At 37.3% G+C, this 21,173-nt stretch overlaps 1 protein-coding gene across 42 annotated transcripts in view; it reads left to right on the top strand.

Moving 5' to 3' along the window:
* PTPRD (protein tyrosine phosphatase receptor type D) overlaps positions 1 to 21,173 on the top strand; it is a 1,166,099-nt gene that overhangs the window by 236,956 nt on the left and 907,970 nt on the right. For all 42 annotated transcript variants that reach the window (XM_032676409.1, XM_032676411.1, XM_032676410.1 and 39 more), the window contains exon 3: positions 12,672 to 12,744. The gene's annotated coding sequence lies outside the window, so the exon portion shown is untranslated. The remainder of the gene's footprint in view (positions 1 to 12,671; positions 12,745 to 21,173) is intronic.

Here is a 21,173-nt window from a genome sequence, read left to right as displayed (position 1 = left end):
CTTTAGCAAGTCAGCAGGTTTGCCTTTTCTCGTAAGTAGTATTGAAAGAAGATGACTAAGATCAAAGGGTATAGAAAATATGAGTGTCTCTGTTTTTCTATTCCATGCATGGCTTCTAACAGGACTGGACACTTTGCAAAATAGATCAAGGAGCTAAATGCGATGTTCTTTTACAAAATGATAAGTTATTTATGCTGTAAGAGACTGAACCTGCCTTGCACATTTTTTTACATTTATTTACAAGGAACAACTCTGTCCAGACTGAGTTTCTCAATTTCTTTCAAAAGTGTGTCACAGATTCACTGTATTGTTGCATAAAATCACAGAGAAGATGTTTTCCAAAAGTTCTTGATCTTTTTTGACATTTCTAGACAAAATGTTTACATAATGTTTGTCCATGCATGCATTAAGTCTGAGTGTACCTCTGACATTTAATCTCTTCGTAGGTCTTCTGGACTTCAGAAAAAATACGGTTACAATTAAGGTTTACAACTTATCCTGAATGTAGGAATTTTAATCATAAAGGTTACACCGAGGTTTCCTTACCTCATTTCTCACACATTTTGCTGTGTCTGCTTTTCCTTTCTCTCTAGCTAGACCAAGTACAGTCTCACACTGATGTCGCTATAATTCTTTCAGCTGGTATACCTCTTGATCATTCTTCACATTAGGATGCATCCCACTTTTTGAGAAATTCTTTTCTTTGCAGTTAACCAAATAACACCTAGAAAAAGCTAAGGTGACTCTGTAGACAAATAAGAATATGGTATATATGTACAATATGTATACAGGAAGCTGCCAACCACAGAACACTATCTGCAAATTTTTTACTTTTCAGAACCTAGCTCACACAGAGAGTAAACATACTGCTCTTGCTTTTCAGAATAAATTGACAAAATGGGTGGATGTGTGCCTCTCTGTGCACATTTAAAGGTGCTCTTCCAGTACATCTCATCTGTCAATCACTTTCAAGCTGTCAGTACCAGGGTAATGAACACTGGACCTAAAGACAAGGTTAGGGTGCCATAAATAATCACTTAGATTGAAACTCCAGTGTGCTGAATGTAGTGGCTGCTATTTGTAGGTAATGTGATGAGAGGTAAAAGATATGAAATGTAAACTCCCAGCATAGGAGGAAGTAAATGATTCACCATGCAGTTTGAATTACATTATAGTTTGGTGTAAGTTTTCTTGCTTTGGAACAGCAAATACGTCAGGCATGATAACCTGAAATCAATCTATTATTTGACTATGTAATCATAGTTCCTCTTACCACACTCCTCAGCTGTGAATACCTTTAGCTAGCCAACCATTACACACTCCGTGTCTTTATCCCACCTCAAAATTTCCAATGATTTAACTGGCTTGGTTTCCTCATCCTAGTCTACAATTTCTTCACAGCTGCATTAATTTCTAGGCAAATGTAAATAGGTTAATGAAATGATGGTACCAATAGAGTTCTGGTAGTCTCAATACAGCAAATAGGGACTAACCATGAAATCTTTTCGGGTAGATATGTATGTCTATAGGCATTCTGGCTTAGACTTGCAAATGTGTGAGGCTGAGTACTCATGTCCAAATTACAGTTCTGAACCATTCAACATCTAACTTGGCTGTCTTGAAATCTTCAGCAGGCTGATATAAAATTGACATTTAAAGACATTGAGCTGGGAAGAAGTACTGAGTGTTGTCTGGTTTTGGGGACTATACATAGCTGAAACAGAACTCAGAATGTTGATAGAAAAGCTCCTCAAAAATGTCCAGTGCTCTGTAAGCTACATTTCACTGCTTATTCTAATATTCAGCATTAATGTGTCTTTGCAGTGCTAACTACCGAATGTGATGCATGTTTTGTGACCTAAGCAGAGGTCTTCTGGCAGGTGAACAAAATTAGCGTGTGTTTTGGTTTTGGTTTTATTTGTTTGCTTGTTTTTCTTCTTTTCTGAAGCTGCTTGCTCTTACAGAAGAGTGGATATTGGCTGGGAGATCCCTTCTATGTATTAATAACATAAGCATTTGAATTTTTTTCCTCAAATAATATTTTTGCGTATCTTAATGACTGAAACAGTAGTACTGAAATTTATACCATAAAATTGAAAGATTTTCTGCAGAGGCCTTTTTTTCTTTAATTTCTGTCTGCTTTTTCATCCTCTGTTTTCCTCATTTTGTAAGAACTTATGCCCTCTAGTTCATATTTATTAATGTGGTTTAGTTATGTAATCCCCTGTTCAGACATGGAACTGAAAGGGGATTAAGGTCCATGTGTTCATAATTTTACAGTCTTGATGTCATTAGAATAATGAGTGTTTAGATGGTTGCACAGATGTTAAGCACCTAAATTTCAGCAATGGTAATAGTTTTAATCTTTCATTACTCATTAAAAAAACAAAACAAAACAAAACTTTACTTTTATTTTAATCGGGAAAGGAATCTTTCCAGCAGATGGCAGTAACTCTCCATCCACCCCAACTATGACTAAATATTTGCAATCATTTTAAGCAGAAACTGCTGCTAAGAAACTTTTTTTTCCCAGCTGATGGCTGAATTGCTTACACAGACTATTCTTTACCAGTTTTAATTTTCAAAACAACCAAGCACAATGGGTATCACTAAGTCATATGAAAGGAGCCAAGATGAGGCATCTAACTCTTGTGTCACAATTAGTTTGCCATATCGACAATTCAGATAAAAGAAGGTGGATCAAAATTGTAATTAAATCTGCATTTAGGTGATAGGCTGCACTGCTTAAATTAATTTTACAGCTACAAGAACCTGAAACTGCTGTGGAATTTACTTAGCATTTGTAAGGATTTCCATGCAGTGGACCTGTCATTCCTAGTAATTCTTCTTACTTGGCACATTTGAGGTGTAAGTGGTATTGGATGGGGTACACACAGTCTCCCTAAAGGAGAGTCTTGCCCAGACATTCTTCTCTATTCACAGAAGATCACAGTGTCTTTTCATTCAAGACATACTTACAAATAGACATTTAAAAATATGCCAATTAACTCAGGTGTATGCTGCAACCTCCTGTAGGTAATAAATTGATTTTATTTTAAATCTGCCTTAAAAAAAATTGTGTTGCAATCACTTTTTTTTTTTTGCTGCTGAAAAAAACCAGTGTAACTACTGAAATAGCAATTGCCTAGGGTGCTATCCTAAAGTTTATTCAGCTATGCACAGACTTAACTTGATCATAATCCCTCTTCCATGGAACTCTGTGTTTAAATATACCTTAATACATGAATAAACCATTCTAGAATTCAGATGTATCTGATTACAATTAAATTATTGTTATACATAAGAAGCATGATCAAACATACATATATAATCAAAGGATTATATATATAATCAGAGGATTATATATGTAATGCTTCCACTACCATCAATTTCCTTGTTATTTGATATTTAAAGGACTTGTGAGTAAAGCTGAAACTGGCTAATGACACAGAAGTCTGAGAGAATCCTAACTGATGCTGTGTTTCTTTAGTGACAAATATGAGAGATAAGAGATATTGTGCTTACTTTTAAACAATGCAACTATAATCCAGATTTCAATAAAACAGTTAATACTACAAAGCATTTTATTTGCTGCAGAGTTTTGTTGTTTTGGGGTTTTTTGTTTAGCCTAAAAAGATATTGCATTTTTTAATCAAATTTGATTAAAGGACTTAATTAGAAAACATGAATTTGTATAAAAGTACTATGAAAGAGCTTTAAATTGCTGCTGACAGTTTCTTAGCTATGTTATATGTAGAATGGATGTACTAGTGGAAAGGTACACTGGTAACCATAGAATGATCTTTTATAATTCTGTAACATGAACATTACTGTTTAGTTGTTAATTTCCTTTAGTTCATATTTTTATTTTTATAAAGAAAACTGTGCTTTTCTTGCCACATCACATAGCTTTGGAGAATTCCTGGCCCTTTTCCTTTTCACCTGCATTTGCTACCACCTGTGGTTTAAGATCACCTGTATCAATTGCCTGTAGAAGTATGTCATATTCAGACAGGGTTAGAGAGATAGTTGTGAGATTATGTGAGGTGACAGGACTAGGTAAAATAACATTTTGGCCTTTTTTTTGTAAGCCAGTCCTTGGGAACTTTGGTTTCACTCAGACAGTACTGGACTATACAATCATTTCAAAGGACTTAAAGTGGGTATCTCAATTTGCAGACACTCATCAAGAGTTTTTGCACTGGAGAATTCCATTCATGTGTTTGTATTTTTGAAAATTGCACTGTATAACAGTAATACATTTAAGAGGTATATAGGTGTAAAGATTTTTTCCCTACAAAGCACAACTTTCTGAATGTGTATCAATTTCACATTTTTCATAATGTGTCAGATGTTTTATTTAGACAATAGTTCTTGACTTACACAACAAGTAGAATCACAGTTCAAAAGGGAAAATTTACTTCAGTCCTGCCCTGGGATCTATTTCATAACTCATTCTTGGTGTATGACCAGAGGAAAAAATGGCAAAATTTCCAGTGTTTTTTTTATGGTTCCTCTCCTTCCCCATTTACTTTTGTATTTTTGTGGCTTCAGTTTGCCAATACCTGGTTTGTAGCATTTGGGTGATATATTTGTTGACCCCTTTCTAGCAGATTTCCCTTATTATTTTATAGGTATTATGAACAATTTCTGCATGATAATATCATGGCTAGGCTTCGTGAACGAAGATTTGGGAAGGCACTATCCACATTTGCTACAGGCACGCTGGTGGCTTATGAGGCCAATACGTGACAGACATATCCAATTGCAAAAGGTGCAGCAGAAAGACTCCTTAGATGGTGTATTCTGCAAGATATGGTTCTTTCTGCGTTGCCTTTTTTCCTCGAGAGTGATCCTGCGTGTGTTCTCGAAGGAGACAGCTGCGTTATAGATGGCGTGTCTCCAGGCCTCCCGATTTGAGGCCAGAGTAGACCAATTATGGTGATCAATATGGCCAAGGCTGAGATGTTGTTTCAGGGAGTCCTTGTATCTTTTCTTCGGGGCTCCTCTCATGCGGCAGCCAGTGGCAAGTTCACCATAGAGCAGGATGATAAGATCATTATCCTTGGTGATTTCAACACCAGAGTAGGCAAGAATTTTGAAGCCTGGGAAGGAGTATTAGGCAAGCATGGTGTTGGAAACTGCAACGATAATGGTCGACTTCTGCTAGAATTCTGTGCAGAGCAACAGCTCACCATCACTAATACTATCTTTCAGCAGAAAGATAGTCTGAAGACAACCTGGATGCACCCCCGTTCTAAGCATTGGCACTTCATTGATTATGTCTTGGTGTGACAGAGAGATGCCCACGATGTCCTCCATACCCGCGGGATGCCCAGCGCAGAATGCCAAACAGACCATCGGCTTGTGCGCTGTAAACTCAATTTTAAGCTCAAATTCAAACCAAAAAGGGCAGCATCCCAAGGAGAAGACTCCAAGTTAACAATCTCCAATCAGCCACAGTAAGAGACAGTTTCCAGATAAACCTTCAAACTAGGCTCGAAAACATTCCCACAGCTTCTGCAGATTCCTCTCCTGAAACAATCTGGCACCATATTAAAAACAGCATCCTGCAATCCTCTGAAGAATCCTTAGGGTTCTCCCTCAAGAAGAACAAGGACTGGTTTGACGAAAACAACCAAGAAATCCAAGACTTGTTGAGGTAGAAGAGAACCGCCCACCAAGCACACCTTGCACTGCCATCCTGTCACGCAAGAAAAACAGCCTTTCGTCTCGCATGCAGCAAGCTCCAACAGAAACTCCGTGACATCCAGAACAAGTGGTGGATCGATCTAGCTGAAAAAACTCAATTATGCGCAGATACAGGTGATCACAAAGGTTTCTATGAGGCCTTGAAAACGGCATGATAATATACCATTTTCATAAATACCAAATGCTGTTGAGTGCTATTTGCATTCATTAATATGTAAAGAAAACAATATGAGAGCAGAATTAAAAAAAAAAAAAGAAAAAAAAGAAGCCATAGAAAATAAAAATGGTCATAGAAATAGAATATTTTTAAATGGGAAAAAAATAAGTAGGGCAGTTAACAGAAGGAAATTTGTATATACACTTCATTCACTAAATCCTTAATTATACTAAGAAGATTTGTGGGTTTTATAAGAGAATAACTTTTAACTATAGGTAAGTACAGAGTATGTTCCCTACCACAACTGTCTCCAAGATACAAGAAGTTAGTTCACATAAAATAGTTGGTTTTGCTTTTCTGTGCCTAGTAGTCTGGGAAAATGTGTGTCAACAGTTTTCTCCATAGAAAGTTTACTGACTAGGCAGTATATTAATGTAGAGGCTTTCTGTAAAAATAAAGTTCATATAGGAATTAATTCTATCATGCTTTGGTAACTGAATAATTAAGAGACAGGTTGATAACAATCCTCCCCCACTACTATGTGATACTTTTCCAAATACCAGAAATACCTGAAACAAAAAGATTCAGGTTAATTTTATACTGCAGAAGGAAGACCACAATCAAACTTTTAACACCTTGGAAAATTCAACTTTTTTCAAAGTGTCTAGCAAGTAAAATTTTTGGCAGGGAGGAAATACTTATTCCACATAACAAAGAAAGAACAATACTTTTAATTTCAATTTGTTCCATTTTGGAGTGGGACCTGGAGCCTGGGCAGCAGCAGGGGCCTGTAGCAAAGTCAGAGAAGACAGGGTTGGCTTATATGGAATTAAGTGAAGCACAGGGGCAAGAGGAAGAGAGCGCAGGGTCAGCCTAGAGATTCCTAGTGACAGGGACCAGGAGGAAAAATAAGCCTAATAACCAGCTCAAGCTGCAGCTGTGTGCAGAGCCCTTGGCTAGTCCCTGCTGCAGCTGGCTTTAGGGGAATCACAGGGAAAGCATTGGCACAGCCATGGGGCCTTGCCCCATGATGTCTGACTGTGCCTTCTAGCACTGCTGTGAATCCTGGCCTCATGGCACCCGGCAGGCCAGGCTGCAGGGCAGCCTCTGGCACACCTGTGGAGCCTTGCACTATGGCTTGGTCTTAGGGCCAAGCTCCACCTGTGGCTTTAGGCTTAGGAAGGTGCTGTGGGAGTGGTAATACCCCTAGGAGGACAATCTGGGAGTTGGAGACACGTCAGGTTGGGCAGAGCTCTGCCTATTGGGCAGAGCAGTCCCCTGGCAGGTGAAGGATCCAAAGGGGTAGTGGGGAGGCCAGGCTGTCCTGCAGAAGTGCCATGAGGGAATGTGGGCAGTGTGGGGGGCGGAGGGACCCCGCACAAGCAGTGGGTGAGGTGAACTGGTTGAGAAATTTTTCTTTGCTCAAGAAAGCTAATGTGATCAAAGGCACATACGTTGAGAGAAGGCGTGAGAACAACTACCAAGGCTTTCCCTTAGAGCTGCTTCCTTGCTAGACCGAAGAGACAACTCTCTTACCTGACAAGGTGCAGAAAGAATTATTCCTTTCCTACAAGTGGGGGAAGGGAAATGGAGGAGGGAAAGAGAATGGCTCAGAAAGCAGGACTGCTCATGTCTAAGAGCCCTTTGATATGTATGGCCAAGAGGCCCTGTGCTGTGTGGTTTTTTGCCACCTAGCTGTGAGCTCGTGCAGCTGCAAGCGTCCCCAAAATAAACTTTCTTTCTTGCTTAAAAGTCCATGGCTTAGCCTTCTGATTACCTGCATGAACTTCAGACCTTGCAGGCAGGACAGGTGTGGGCTGAAGCACTCAGAAGTGGGGAGGGCCTTGGCTGGGCCTCAGTGGACCCGGGCAGAGGAAGGGTTCTGCATCTGGCCAGGCTTTAAGGGATGCCCAAATCTTTGACATCCTGGGTCAGCCCTTGCAGCTGCTTTCACCTCAGTCTGTGATAAGTCTGCCAGGAACTTCTGTCTCATGAAGACCAAATGCTAGCATTTATAGTAATGTTTTTGACAGTTATTTTCATAGAAGAGATCAGTACTATCTGCCCTACTAATTTCTTTTCCCTATGATTTAGGAGCTCTTTCTATGGCTTGGGTTTGTTGCAGCATTGGAATAGAAATTGTCAAATGCAAGGTAGAACTCCAATACTATTCTAATAGGTGAAAAATGGTTAAACACATTTTCCTTTTATCTATCTGCAGGGTCCTGTTTACTAAAACTTAAATCTCTACCGAATAGCAGCCTAACACCCCTCTATTTTGCTTCCCGTGCTACTACATTCCCACTGGGACAATGCCACGTTTCTTGATACTATTCTTCGTTGTGCTACCGCTTAATAACAATGCTACTGAGAATGCCTTTACAGGAGAAACACTGATTTACTTGGCTGTAAAGTTGTTCCTGGAAGGCTTCCTCCCTGTACCATACCACTAAGAGGGAGATTGTGTTTCAGTCTGTTGGTGAAAACCAGGTTAGGTGAGAGGTCTTAATAAGCCTCTCTTAGCTTCATCATCTGCTACTGGCTTTCTACAATTAATACACAGGTGACCTTGAATAGCCTGGACTGATAATGAATTAGGGATTCAGAAAACATTTAAGGAAAAAATACCTTTCATTCTCATAAAACACATCATATATAAAATCCTTAATCAACTTATTTCCATATCCTTCTTGCACATCTACATTATTATCTACTTACCCATTATCTCTAGAAATGGGGAATACACTCTGGTTACTTTTGACCAAAATACTTTTTCCCTCGTTTAACAAGTCTTTTTGCAAAAATTTATATTTTCATTCTCTAAGAAAACTGATTGAGCTAAATTAAGCCTCAGATTTGCTGTATGATGAAATTCCTGATTTTTATATAATAGCTCAAACTTACATATTTTAATTTGAGGGATGGATATTTTTTCTCCTTGTGTGTTGCTGTTGGAGCCAAAGATGTTGTTTCTTGAATAAAAGTAAATGGTTAGATAAGGAATATTTTACCCTAAACTTCATTTGAGAATTACACATTTTTCACAGTCTTTATGTTGCATCTTTGAAGTTCATAATATTTGTAAAGATACGAGTAAACAGTGTGTACTTACACATCTTGAGAATGATTATCAGATGCTGTTGATGGCAGTTATTGTATCGGAGAGGAAAATTTACTCTTAATAGAGGCCTGGCCATGGTCACACAGCATCTAACAGAACTGTCTGCCTCCTAAATTTGCTGACAGCCACTCAGCACAGACCGTGTCCTTTCTCTCCATGGCTTTTAACATTGTGTGACACTATGATTTAGAAACAAGGTTGGGAGGCTGTGACATCTGCTTTCATATATTTTATACTTGGATGTAAGGAATAAATGTTCTGGAGACACAACGGATTTTTGGGGAAGGTGAATATTTTTAAGAAAAATTTAAGTCATTTTATAAGTTATTTTATTTTGAAGCAGGGACAAACCTGTTGATCCTTTGGAGATGGGTAACAATATCATTCTCTTGATATCTGTAGCAATGTAATGTACCATTCTCTTTGTAGTGGGCATTTCTCTGTGTGTGCAAGTTTAGGAACCCTAATAGAGGAGTTTCCAGAGCTACCATAGGATATTCAGATATACTGTTGATCTTGTCAATTTTCAAGGGTTTATCATCTGTGATTTAGACTCATAGCAATGCTGATATACTGATATCCTTAATGATACTGAGATGAAAATTGAATGAGCCCTAACAGTGAAATTATTAAAAGAAATTGAGAAAGAATAGAAAAGAGTCATGGAATGGTAGGTAGAAAAGGAACAGTGCAAGGCGAGGTGGAGGTGAAAGGCATGCATGCCCCCAAATATAGGAAAAAGTTAACCTCACTGGACTTCTGTCCCACTTACACAACTTTGAAATGGTTCTTCCTCTTTCTTTTAAATGTACAGAGAATGTGTTTATTGCTCTTCCAGAAAATACCAATAAATTAATCTATTTAAACTGGACTGTTCTTGTGCTTAGCAAGTTAAAAAGTTAAGAATATATTTTAGGCATTATTTTTACTTTTTGTGGTTAGAATTACTGTTTTGTTTTGTTTGTGGTTTTTTTGTGGTTGTTGCTTTTTTTTTTTTAAGAATAGTTGAAGAAAACTAGAAGTATTAACAGAAAAGGAAAATACTGAACATAAAAATAGTCTTTCAGTGAGTTTATGAACCTGGACAGGTTCATAATTTTCAAGTGATAAAAGCCTATATACTTAGAGCAAGAAAAATTCAATACAAGCAGCTAAAACACATAGGGGACTAACAGAGGGGACTGATAAAAGAGGGGAAGAATCTCGTATTTGCATATGTTTATGAAAAAGGAGCATGGGTAGTGTGCCAGTTTTCAGAATGCATTTTAGGAGTTCATATTGTTTAACCAGCATTCCTATGATGTGATAATTAATTAAGCAACTTAAGTTAAAAAAAAATTAATTGATGCTTTTACATACAAAAAGGAAATGCTAACTGGTGCATAGTGTCAACCTAAAAAATCTGTACCATAAACACAGCAGTGTTAAAATGTAACAAAATGTGTATTGTGTATTCAAGGTAGTCATGTGAACCCTGTCATTCAGCCTTCAGCACCAACAACATTATTATTTGCATATTTGTATTCACTCTGCTTCCAGTATGACTGTGGAAAATAAGACAGATATTGAAATGCTTCTGACTTCAAAATAACTAACTCAGTCCATACAAGCATGCTGCACCACATTTGAAGGCACTGCGAGATCATATTAAATAAATGCTCCAAATATACTCCCATTGCATTTTATATTACTTAACATTTCTTTACTTTTACAAAAGTTCTCTACCTGCCTTTTCTCAACAACTTTGTGTTGCATATGCAGTGCATTAAAAAAAAATAAATCACTGCAACTGTTATTGTAGTATGACAAAAATAGACTACTTTTTCCTAAAGTTTAGGAGAAGAGCATTTTTAGGGTGAAACGTCCTTGATCACTATTCATTATTTTTTGCTATTTAATTTTATTCTTTCCTGAATCATTTAGGGATATTGTGAACTCTGAACATCACCATTGAGATACATAAAAAGGTAGAAGGTGCCTATCAATCCCAGTCTGCCCAGGTGGGTCAATAAAATGCAAACTCTTAAGTGCCATGAATAAAATATCACAGTATCACAGAGTGGTTGAGGCTGGATTTGGGCCAGCCTCCCTGCTGAATCAGATCTACTGAGAGCAGGTTGCCCAAGACCCTGTCCAGATGGCTTTTCAGTATTTCCAAGATGAATATTCCACAACCATTTCTGTGCAATCTGCTTCAGCATTCAGTTACCCTCACAGTAAGAAAGCCGTTTACTGATATTTATACAGTTCTTTCTGTGTTTCCTTGTTCCCATTGCTTCTTGTCCTGTCATTGGACATCAAAGAAAAGAGCCTGACTCCATCTTCTTTGTATCTTCCCTTCGGTTGTTTATGTATGTCAATGCCTTCTCTTCTCCAGATTGAACAGCATAACCCTTCTGAGCCTTTACTCCTAGGAAAGATCATAGAATTATAGAGTTATAGAATGGTTAGAGTTGGAAGGGACCTTAAAGATCATCTAGTTCTTTCCACTAGACCAGGTTGTACAGAGCCCCATCCAGCCTGGCCTTGAAAGCCTGCAGGTACTGGGAGTCCACAACTTCTCTGGCCAACCTGTTCCTTCCTAATATCTAATGTAAACCTATACTCCTTCATCTTAAAGTCATTCTCCCTTGTCCTATCATTACACGCTTTTGTCAAAAGCCCCTCTCCAGCCTTCTTGTAAGCCCCCTTTGGATACTGGAAGGTGCTATAAGTTCTCCCTCAAGCCTTCTCTTCTCTGGGCTGAGGAGCCCTAACTCTCTCAGCTCATCTTCATAGGAGAGGTGTTCCAGCCCTGTGGTCAACTTAGTGTCTCTCCTCTAGACTTGTTCCAACAGGTCCACATCTTTCTTGTGTTGGAGACCCTAGACCTGGATGCAGTACCTCAGATGGGGGGTCTCATGAGAACAGAGCAGGGGGGGGAATCACTTCCCACAACCACGCTCCTTTTGATGCAGCCTAAGTTGTGGTTGGCTTTCTGAACTGCAACTGCACATTAATGGATCGTGTTTTTCTTCTCATCAACTAACACCTCCAAATCTTTCTCCTCTGAATCCGTTCTCTGCCCAGGTTGTACTTGTGCTTTGGATTTCCCCAACCCAGGTGCAGGACCTTGCATTTGGCCTAGTTAAGTATTATGAGGTTTGCACAGGCCCACCTCATAAGCCTGATTTTTAGTGAGACGGAGTTAAATTAGTGAGCTGAACGGATATTCATATGCTAGAGATTGATTCTACTTTATGGTATGTGATGAGTTAATTTTACTATTGACAAGGTTACAGTTCTGTTTACAGAAACTGCAGGTAATTTACCAAATAACATACTGCCTGTGCAAGTAAATAGTAAATTGAAAAAGAATTTGTCTAGCACAGTCACATAGCAAGAAAGTGTTTATAATTAAGACAAAGTGTTTAAAACACAATTTTTTTAAAAAACTCTTCAGTCAAATACAGATAATTTCATTACAAATAACTAAATAATTTTATGTATGACAATTTATGATTTATACTCATTTACATCAGAGTTACTCTAGAAATTCCACTTTGTTTTGCTGCCCTTCAATGATATCTGTTGCAGAAGTTATTTATCACCAATATATTAATTTATCTATTTCTTGAAGCCTCCAGAATTTACTGGTGTTGCTGTAGAAAGACAAATAAAACGTCTGATTTTCTATTTCAGGGAAATCTTGAAGAGTCTTACACTTTTAATCCTCCAGTTGTTGACTGCGCTGTGAGGACGTTGTGTTGAGGTGGTAAGTTGGTGTAGATCTATTACTTTGATCAGCTAAATTGTCATTTCCGACTTAACTGCTATAACAATATCCTCCAGTGTCTATCTAACAAAACTTGTATTCCAGGCTCTCTTGGAAAATTCCTGAAACTGTAAATCTATGATTGATCTCATATGTAGGAAGCCTGAATCACAGAGACATCAAATTTGTTCAAATTTACACATCAACTTTATATCATATGAACTGAGGAGTTGATTCATACATGCTTCATGTCTATTTTCGAGAAATCCTAGATTCCTACATATCTGGAAATCTTAGTGATTATTGTAGTTAGTTTAATACAGCATGAGTCACTCAGGAATGTTTGATATTGTCAGCTTTTCAAATTTCAATAACTATTTGTCAACTACTTGTCAGACTTCTTCCACAATATTCCCTCCCTCCACCCACACTAGTATGACAAAACTCTAAAGGCTCTTCTTTTTTTGACTGCAAGGTATGCTGATAGACTTAAGAGGTCACTGAGACCTGTCAAAGTTCCTTTGATAAGCGACTTTTATGTAGCTCTAATAAATTACATCATAACTTCTGCTAATATTAGCAACACTGTAGTAACTCATATAACACTCTCTAGCTAGGAATTTGCATCTGAAATAAGATTATTTTTAATTTTTACTTTTAGCTGCTGAGCAGAGACAACAGAAATGACAGTTACATATTTCTAAGTGTTGGAACAGTTCTGAATAATGAAGGTCCAATGACTGTAATCACATTTCAGACTCAAGGCTCTCAGCCTTAATATACCATGCTTACTCTTTTTTTTTCCTTTGTTATAAAGTTTTTGCTAACTGTTGGATCTTGAGTGCTGAGAAACACAAATCTTCATCTTTCACTGAAACACCATAAGGCTTTTGCTAAGCCAGATACCTTTTCGTAGTAGTTTTTCATATTTCTATCCATCCATTAAAAAAACTAGAATAGTGTTACAACTCCAGTTATACATCCTTGTTATATGAAAAGGAGTCATGTTCCAGAATTTAATGAGTTCAAGAAACCCTTTCAAAATACTAGATGCTGAGAATAATAAAGTTGTATGATATTTCATATTATATGGACATGGAAATGGTCATTACATTATGTACATCAATTGCAGAGTTGGGACCACTGATGTAGCATAGATTCTTAATTCTCTTAATTCTGTTTTATTGTTGATAAATGGAGAATTTACAGATTGGGAAAAGTGATTTCTGACATTCATATATGAAGAGCACACAACCCAGAGTCTGTTACATTTTAAACCAGGCAGGTATTTGTTCTGATCAGTCTTCTGAGTGACTTTTTTCTTTATGATATCATCAAAGTATAATGTCACTTATTACACTGTAGTCCAAAATAAGGGATGTCACACAAGCACTGTCTATCTGAGTGAATACTAACAACAAAATTCCATTTTGACAGAAAGTTTCCTTTGGAGGACTTTTCTCCTTGCCTTTTAAAATAGTAACAGATTAAAATGTGATCTAAATCATGTCATTTGGTCATCCTTATATTTCATTTCCTTAGATAAGCTATAAATTACTTTTATTGAAAGTAATAAAATTGTTGCCTTGTGTTGGTTTTTCCTACTATAAAATTACAAGTAGATTAGATGCAGCAATGTATTTTACCCAAATTAATAAACATGTTCTCAGAACAAATTCACATTCTTGAAACAACATCTAATAAATTCAACTTTTACTTATTTCTGCAGTCTCTTGAAGTACTGTCTTTTTAAATAAATGTGAACTTAGTATTAATATTTATACTTCACAATTAAAGAGGAGTTGATTCTCTGTGGCTAGATTCCCACCTCTTTAAGACTGCAAATCTTGAATAAATATAATTTCCTAGGCTGAAATCCTGTTACCCTATCAAACATAAGAAATTTCCTTGAAGGAATTAAAAACAATGAAAAACGAATTGGAAGTTAAAAATAAAAATAAAAATATTAAAATAAAGCCCAATTAATAGTGAATTTTGAGTAGTTTAATATTTTTGTCAGTTTCAGAATTCTGTATTTGTGTCATGTATACATTGATATGGAATTTCTCGACTTCCATTCATTTTAAGTTCAGATTTTATAGAAAAAAAAAGAAATCCAAATTCGGCAAACTTTATCTCTTACAGAAATTAATTTAGTGAAATTTCATGATAATAGAAAAGCCTGCTCAAACTTGAAAAGAGATTGCTAGGTATTGATTTCTTTTAACTAGAAATTCAGTGTTTGATTTTCCTCTACTTGGTGAGCACAGTTCCAGCCCTGAAAATGTCAACATGAAATTCTCCTTAAGGGTGAAATTTTGGTAGTGTAGGAATATAAAACATGTGTCTTAGACTTTACTGTGTCTCAGATTCCATATTTAAACTTGAATGAACAGGGATACATCTATGGCACTTTCAATGATAATTAAGATACATGCAAGACGAGACAATACATCTTCATTATTTAGAATTAGTTTGCTCTGATTAATAAAAAAAATGGAAACTCTAGATATAGGCATTTAAGATGCAGTCTATTGCTTTCTGTGATCATAGAGTTAAAGGAGGCAATTATTAAAGCTTTTATGATGAACTTCATATTACTAATAAGAATACATGAGTATCAAAATGCTTAGCACTGACTGTCAGTTCAATAGCTTGGCAAACTAGAATTAGAATATTAAAGCTTTAACCTCTAGGCTGTATTATCGAAGCCAGTTTATATTGGTTGAGTTTGAACATTCTTTTAGCTTGACACTCTTTTGCCTTCCTGAAATGTGGTGGTGGAATGAGTTCAAATGCTGAGGATGAAGAACCACATTACAAAAAAAATTGTATGTTGTGACAATAGTTCACATCTTGAAATCATAACGAAAAGGTCAAAGACCAGATGTCTCTGCAGAGTTAACTGAACCTCAATTCAATAAACAGGTCTCGTGGCTCAAAACTGATGAGGAGCCCTGGAGAAAAAATGAACACTCTCACACCCATGCAGTATTGTAGCTGTGGTTAAAAAATTCTGGTTCATTAAGCTACTTACCATCAGCATAGAATTCACTTTACCAGTTAACTAAGGTTAAAATTATATTAAATAATTTATATATATACAATTATATAAAAAATTTATCCTTTTTTGTTAAAATTTATATTATTTCCAAAAATATTCCTATTGAAAGTGAGAAGAGTGTAAGTCAAGCATTCATTTCTACTGAAGGAGTAGTGATTAAGAAAGCTCTAATGGAACTGCAGAAAATCTTCATACAGTACAGAAGCATGAATGCTTCAAGTAGTTTAGTTCTTCTGGAGTGTTATCATTGTGTGGATAGAAACTGGCATAAACAAAATCTTCATAGACTAGTTAGGCATTTTGAAAATGCATCTACTGAGATTATTGGTTTTTTTCTTCATAATATTCTATTACAAATTATTTTTGGTAAAATAAAAGGGAAACAATTTTTAATCTGTATTTTTCTTTCCAAATAAATATTAGTATTACTCATAGCAAATAGCAATGTAAGGAAATATGTAATATAGTTCAGTGTGTCTCGATAACTGTGTGATGACCAGAGTAGATGAGCCACAAAGACCAATCTCTAGAGCTACAAAAAAGAGGTTATAATAATATAATCTAAAAAAAAAGGAACATTTTGGGTTTTGCCACTATATTTTTACCTTTCATAACCAGGTAATTCTGAATTCATCCAGCACAATATCTGTGGGCTAATTTTAGCGTATTAGCAGTTATTTGCTCTCTTATTGTAAGACAGTTTATTGATAGCCAGAACTTTTTAAAGACCATTTTTAGTATGACCTGTTGTTACACATGTATGTCAACCTTATCTTATAAGTATCATTTGTATATCTTATAATCATGTCTTCAAAAATTAGTGAATATATTCACCAGTTTCCTAAATATTAGGATTATGTAAAGAAAAATATTGATTGTTTCGCAAAGGCCATTTTAATACCTTGTACAGTTTTGAGAGACTTTATTGCCTGGTGAGGAGTCTGTATGCCTAAGGATTAATTAATTATTCATAGAGAACATGTTTTTATCTGAATCATGATGCCTTTTGTGGAAGTGACCAAAAATTTGCAGCAGAAATGTTTATTCTCCATCAGTATATTCTTGGTAGAAAACAACATACTTCAGAAACATCTAAAAAAAATGAAATCATAACTTGCTAAAATCCTTTTTCTTAGCAAATTTTATAGATTTTTGTTGTTGTTCTGGTTTTAGTTTTCAAATCTGTATTATATTAGTATTATTCTATCAAAAGGTTGATTTTATTTTCTGAAGGAGCAGTGATTGCATGTAACTAGGTGTGCAATTAACATCCTTCTAAATCAAGTGAACTTTTATGTAGTTAACTGATAATCACAAAGTAACAGAATGGGTCAGACTGCAAGGGACCACAGTGGGTCATATCATCCAGCCTCCCTGTTCAAGCAGGGTCATCCTACCGCACATTGCACACAATTGCATCCAGACAGTTCTTGAAATATCTCCAGTGATGGAGACTCCACAACTTCTCTGGACAATCTGTTCCACTGCACATTCAGCCACACAGTAGAGTTCTTCCTCGTATTCAGATGGAACTTCCTATGCTTCGGTTTCTGCCCATTGCCTCTTGTCCTAATGCTTGGCATAACTGAGAAGAGCCTGGATCTGACCTCTTGACATCCTCCCTTCAGATACTTATAGGCATTGATGAGGTCCCCTCTCAGTTGTCTTTTCTCTAGGCTGAACAAGTCCAATTCCCTCAACCTTTTCTCATAAGAGGGATGCTTCAGTCCCCTGATCATCTTTGTAGCCCTTCACTGAACCTGCTCCAGAAGTTTCATTTCTCTGTTGTCCTGAGGAAACCAGAACTGAACACAACACTCCAGATGTGGCCTCATCAGGGCTTAGCAGAGGGGTAAGATCATCTCCCTCAACCTGTGTCAATGCTTTTCCTAATACGCTCCATGATACCATTACCCTTCTTGTCCACAAGAGCACACTGTTGTCCACCAGGACTCCAGGTCATTCATAGAGCTGCTTTCCAGCAGGTCAGCCCCCAGCCTGTGCCGAGATTATTCCTCCTCAGGTGCAGGACCCTATATTTGCCTCTGTTGAATTTCAGAAGGTTCTTCTCTGCCCATCTCTTCAACCTGTCAAGGTCCCTCTGAAGGGCTGCACAGCCCTTGGGGGTATCAGCCACTCCTCCAGCTTTGTGTCACCAGCGAAGGAGACATCTGTTCCTCTGTCAAAATCAGTTATGGAGAAGTTAAACAATACTGTGCCCAGCATAGAACCTTGGGGGACACCACTAGTGACAGACCTCCAACTAGACTCTGTGCCACTGATGACAACCCTCTAGGATCTCCCACTCAGCCAGTTCTCAATCCATCTCACTGTCCACTCATCAAACCCAACTTCTTGAGTTCGCCTACGAACATGCTGTGAGAGAGTGTGAAAAGTCTTGCTGAAGTTGAGGAAGACAACATCCACTGCTCTCCCTTCATTCCTCCAAGTGGTTGTTTCATCATAGAAGCCAACTGGGTTGGTGAAATATGACTTGCCTTTAGTGAATCCATGCTGACTACTCCTGAGCACCTTCTTGTCTTTCATGTGGGTAGAGATGGACTCCAGAATGATGTGCTCCATCACATTTCCAGGGATTGAGGTGAGGCTGACTGGTAGTCCCCTGGGTCCTCCTTCTTGCCCTTTTTGAAGACCAACATGACATTTGCTATGTTTCAGTCCTCAGGCACCTCTCCTGACCTCCATGATCTTTCTAAGTTGATCTTGACAACCTGGATAGGACGTCAGCCATTTCTGTCAGCACTTGTGGATGCATCCTGGTAGGGCACATGGACTTGTGGATGTCACTTTTGCCTGACACTAACCCAATCCTCCTCGACCAAGGGAAAGTCTTCCTTCCAACATTCACAAACCCTGGTCTCCATGGTCAGAGATCCCTGGGAAACAGTCTTATCAGTGAAGACCAGTGCAAATAAGGCATTCAATAACTCTGCCTTCTCTATGAGCTGTTACCAGTGTCCCCTCTCCTTTTACTAATGGGCACACATTATCCTTTATTTTGCTTTTATTACTGACGTATTTGAAAAAGCCCTTTTTGTTACCCTTGACATCCTTGGCCAGATTTAAATCTAGATGGGTCTTGGCCTTTCTGTCTCATTTCTGCTTACTCTGACCACCTCTCTATATTCACTCCAAGTGGCTTGACCCTGCTTCCATCTCTGATATATTTCCTGCTTTTGCTTGACTAATGGCAGGAGTTTTTTATTCGTCCACAGAGGTTTCTTGCTCCCTTTACCCAATTTCTTTATCATTGGAATGCATCATTATTGAGTCTAGAGGAAGTGATCCTTGAATATCAACCAACTCTCTTGGACCCCTCTTCCCTACAGGGCCTGTTCCCTTGGGATTCTTCCAAGAAGATCCCTAAAGCGGCTAAAGTTAGCTCTCCTGAAGTCCATGGCTGTAATCTTGCTTGCTGTCCTGCTACCTCTTCATTTAATACTGAAGTCCACAATCTCATGGTTGTTACAGACAAGGCTACCCCCAACCTTCACATCATCAACAAGGCCTTCCTTGTTTCATCTTCCTTGTTACTGTGAGATTGGGCAGCACTCCATTCCTTGTGGGATTCTCCACTATTTATGACAGCAAGTTATCAATGCTTTCTAGAAAACTGGAAATGTATTTTATAATGTATTTCTTTTATACAGATTAGTACAGTTAGCCTTGGTAAAAGTAGGCTGTATTTCTAAAACTAAGCCTAATTAATTACAGTGTGATCTAGGATGTTGATAAACTCTCCCAAATAAACAAGGGCTGAAGATCTGTTGTACTTTATGCAAGTTATGAGATAGATTATAAGAATTCTGAAGACAAGGCATCCAGAGTGATTTTTTTTTCATTTATCTTTCCTATTTTGAATTCAAATGCACTTTTATTATTTCTCAAATGCTCAGTGTTGTGGTTCTGATTCCTCAAAGCATTACGGCTGATGAGAATTAGTGAACAAGATTGTTCAGTTACTTTCTGTAAGTGTAAAAGATTCTTTTCAGAAGAATTATTTGAGGAGTGGGGAATTTATGTCACTCAAGGAAGTTTTGCCACCTGGAAAAGAACATCGTCCCATGGATAGTTTGGTCTTTTTATTTCTCTTGCCTTACAGAGAGGTTAACTCCTGGAAAAGATAAAATTCTTACAGACAACCTTGGAGGCCTCACGAGGTAGGGCCAAGTAAGCCATTAAAAAGACCCACAGAGGAAAAAGCAGCGTGTTTTTTCATGCCCAGTGTAGGTAGCACCATCGTGGTAGTGTTCTCAGCTTTAGGAAATAAATTTTTCTAAATCCTTCTGCTGCCTGGTATTTGGGGTACCTGCAGTCCTCACAGTTTCACTCATGTTCCTTTTTTATTATTTTCTGTCGGATCCTGGGAGACAATTGTCTTCCTTTGGAAAAAAAAGTATTTCTAAATAATCATTTAGACTATGTTCTATGTGTGTGTTTGGACTTTAGAGGCATAATAGAAAAGCAAGAATACTATGTACAGTGTTTATGCAGTTGTTAGATTTTGTTTTAGAGGTTTAAGTATTATAATACTGTAACATACACAATTTTGAAATGTTATAATGCAGAACACTGTGTATCCTCTCTTTAAGTTAGAGAATCTATCATGAAATAATCAACTTTTCTGTTTTATAAACCACTCTAGACACATCTGAGACTACCACATACTTTTTTTTATTCTTTCAGTAAATGTTCAGCAACGTTGAGTGAACCAGTAGTTGATAGCACATATATTAAAAAGATATCACAGTTTTGACTTTTTTCTGAAGTCTTGTATGAGAAAGCCATGGTCAATATTTTAACAATTGACTTAACATTCAAGATTCCAAAAAGGCAAAACCCCCTTACTTTTCTTTGTCTGCTTATGTTGTGTTTTCAACATCCTTTGATGTTATAAATAACTATTTATTTTCTCTTGTTGGGCTGATTCATGATTGCAGTTCTGATTTCCTATACTAATATGGATGACAGCTTGGAAGTATAAAAATACCTTTTTTCCTGCTTAAAATTGGGCAGGTAACTGTTGCAAGGCTGCTAAATTGCATCTGAATTCTGATATTGTACTAGAAATCATGAATAGTGGATTTTTCTGGTGTGAAGAATAACATCAAGTACTTGGCAAAAGTAGTTTATTCGAAGTGTTTGTTTTCACACACTTTCATCTTTACTGTCTCTCTATAGGGTGAATGGAAATATGTTTCTGATAAGGAACATGCTATCATATAGAAAGAAGGGGTTTACAGAAGTGTGTCACTGTGATATATGAGGTGACTTGTGGCATGGGATTCACAACCAGCGTATAAAACAAGGCCCTAATAGATTAATGTTATATCATCACAACACT

Source organism: Chiroxiphia lanceolata, chromosome Z, assembly GCF_009829145.1.
Source record: "Chiroxiphia lanceolata isolate bChiLan1 chromosome Z, bChiLan1.pri, whole genome shotgun sequence".
Classification (NCBI taxonomy): Eukaryota; Metazoa; Chordata; class Aves; order Passeriformes; family Pipridae; genus Chiroxiphia; species Chiroxiphia lanceolata.
The sequence above is the reverse complement of the archived record's forward strand: the minus strand, read 5'-3'. Positions and strand labels throughout refer to the sequence as shown.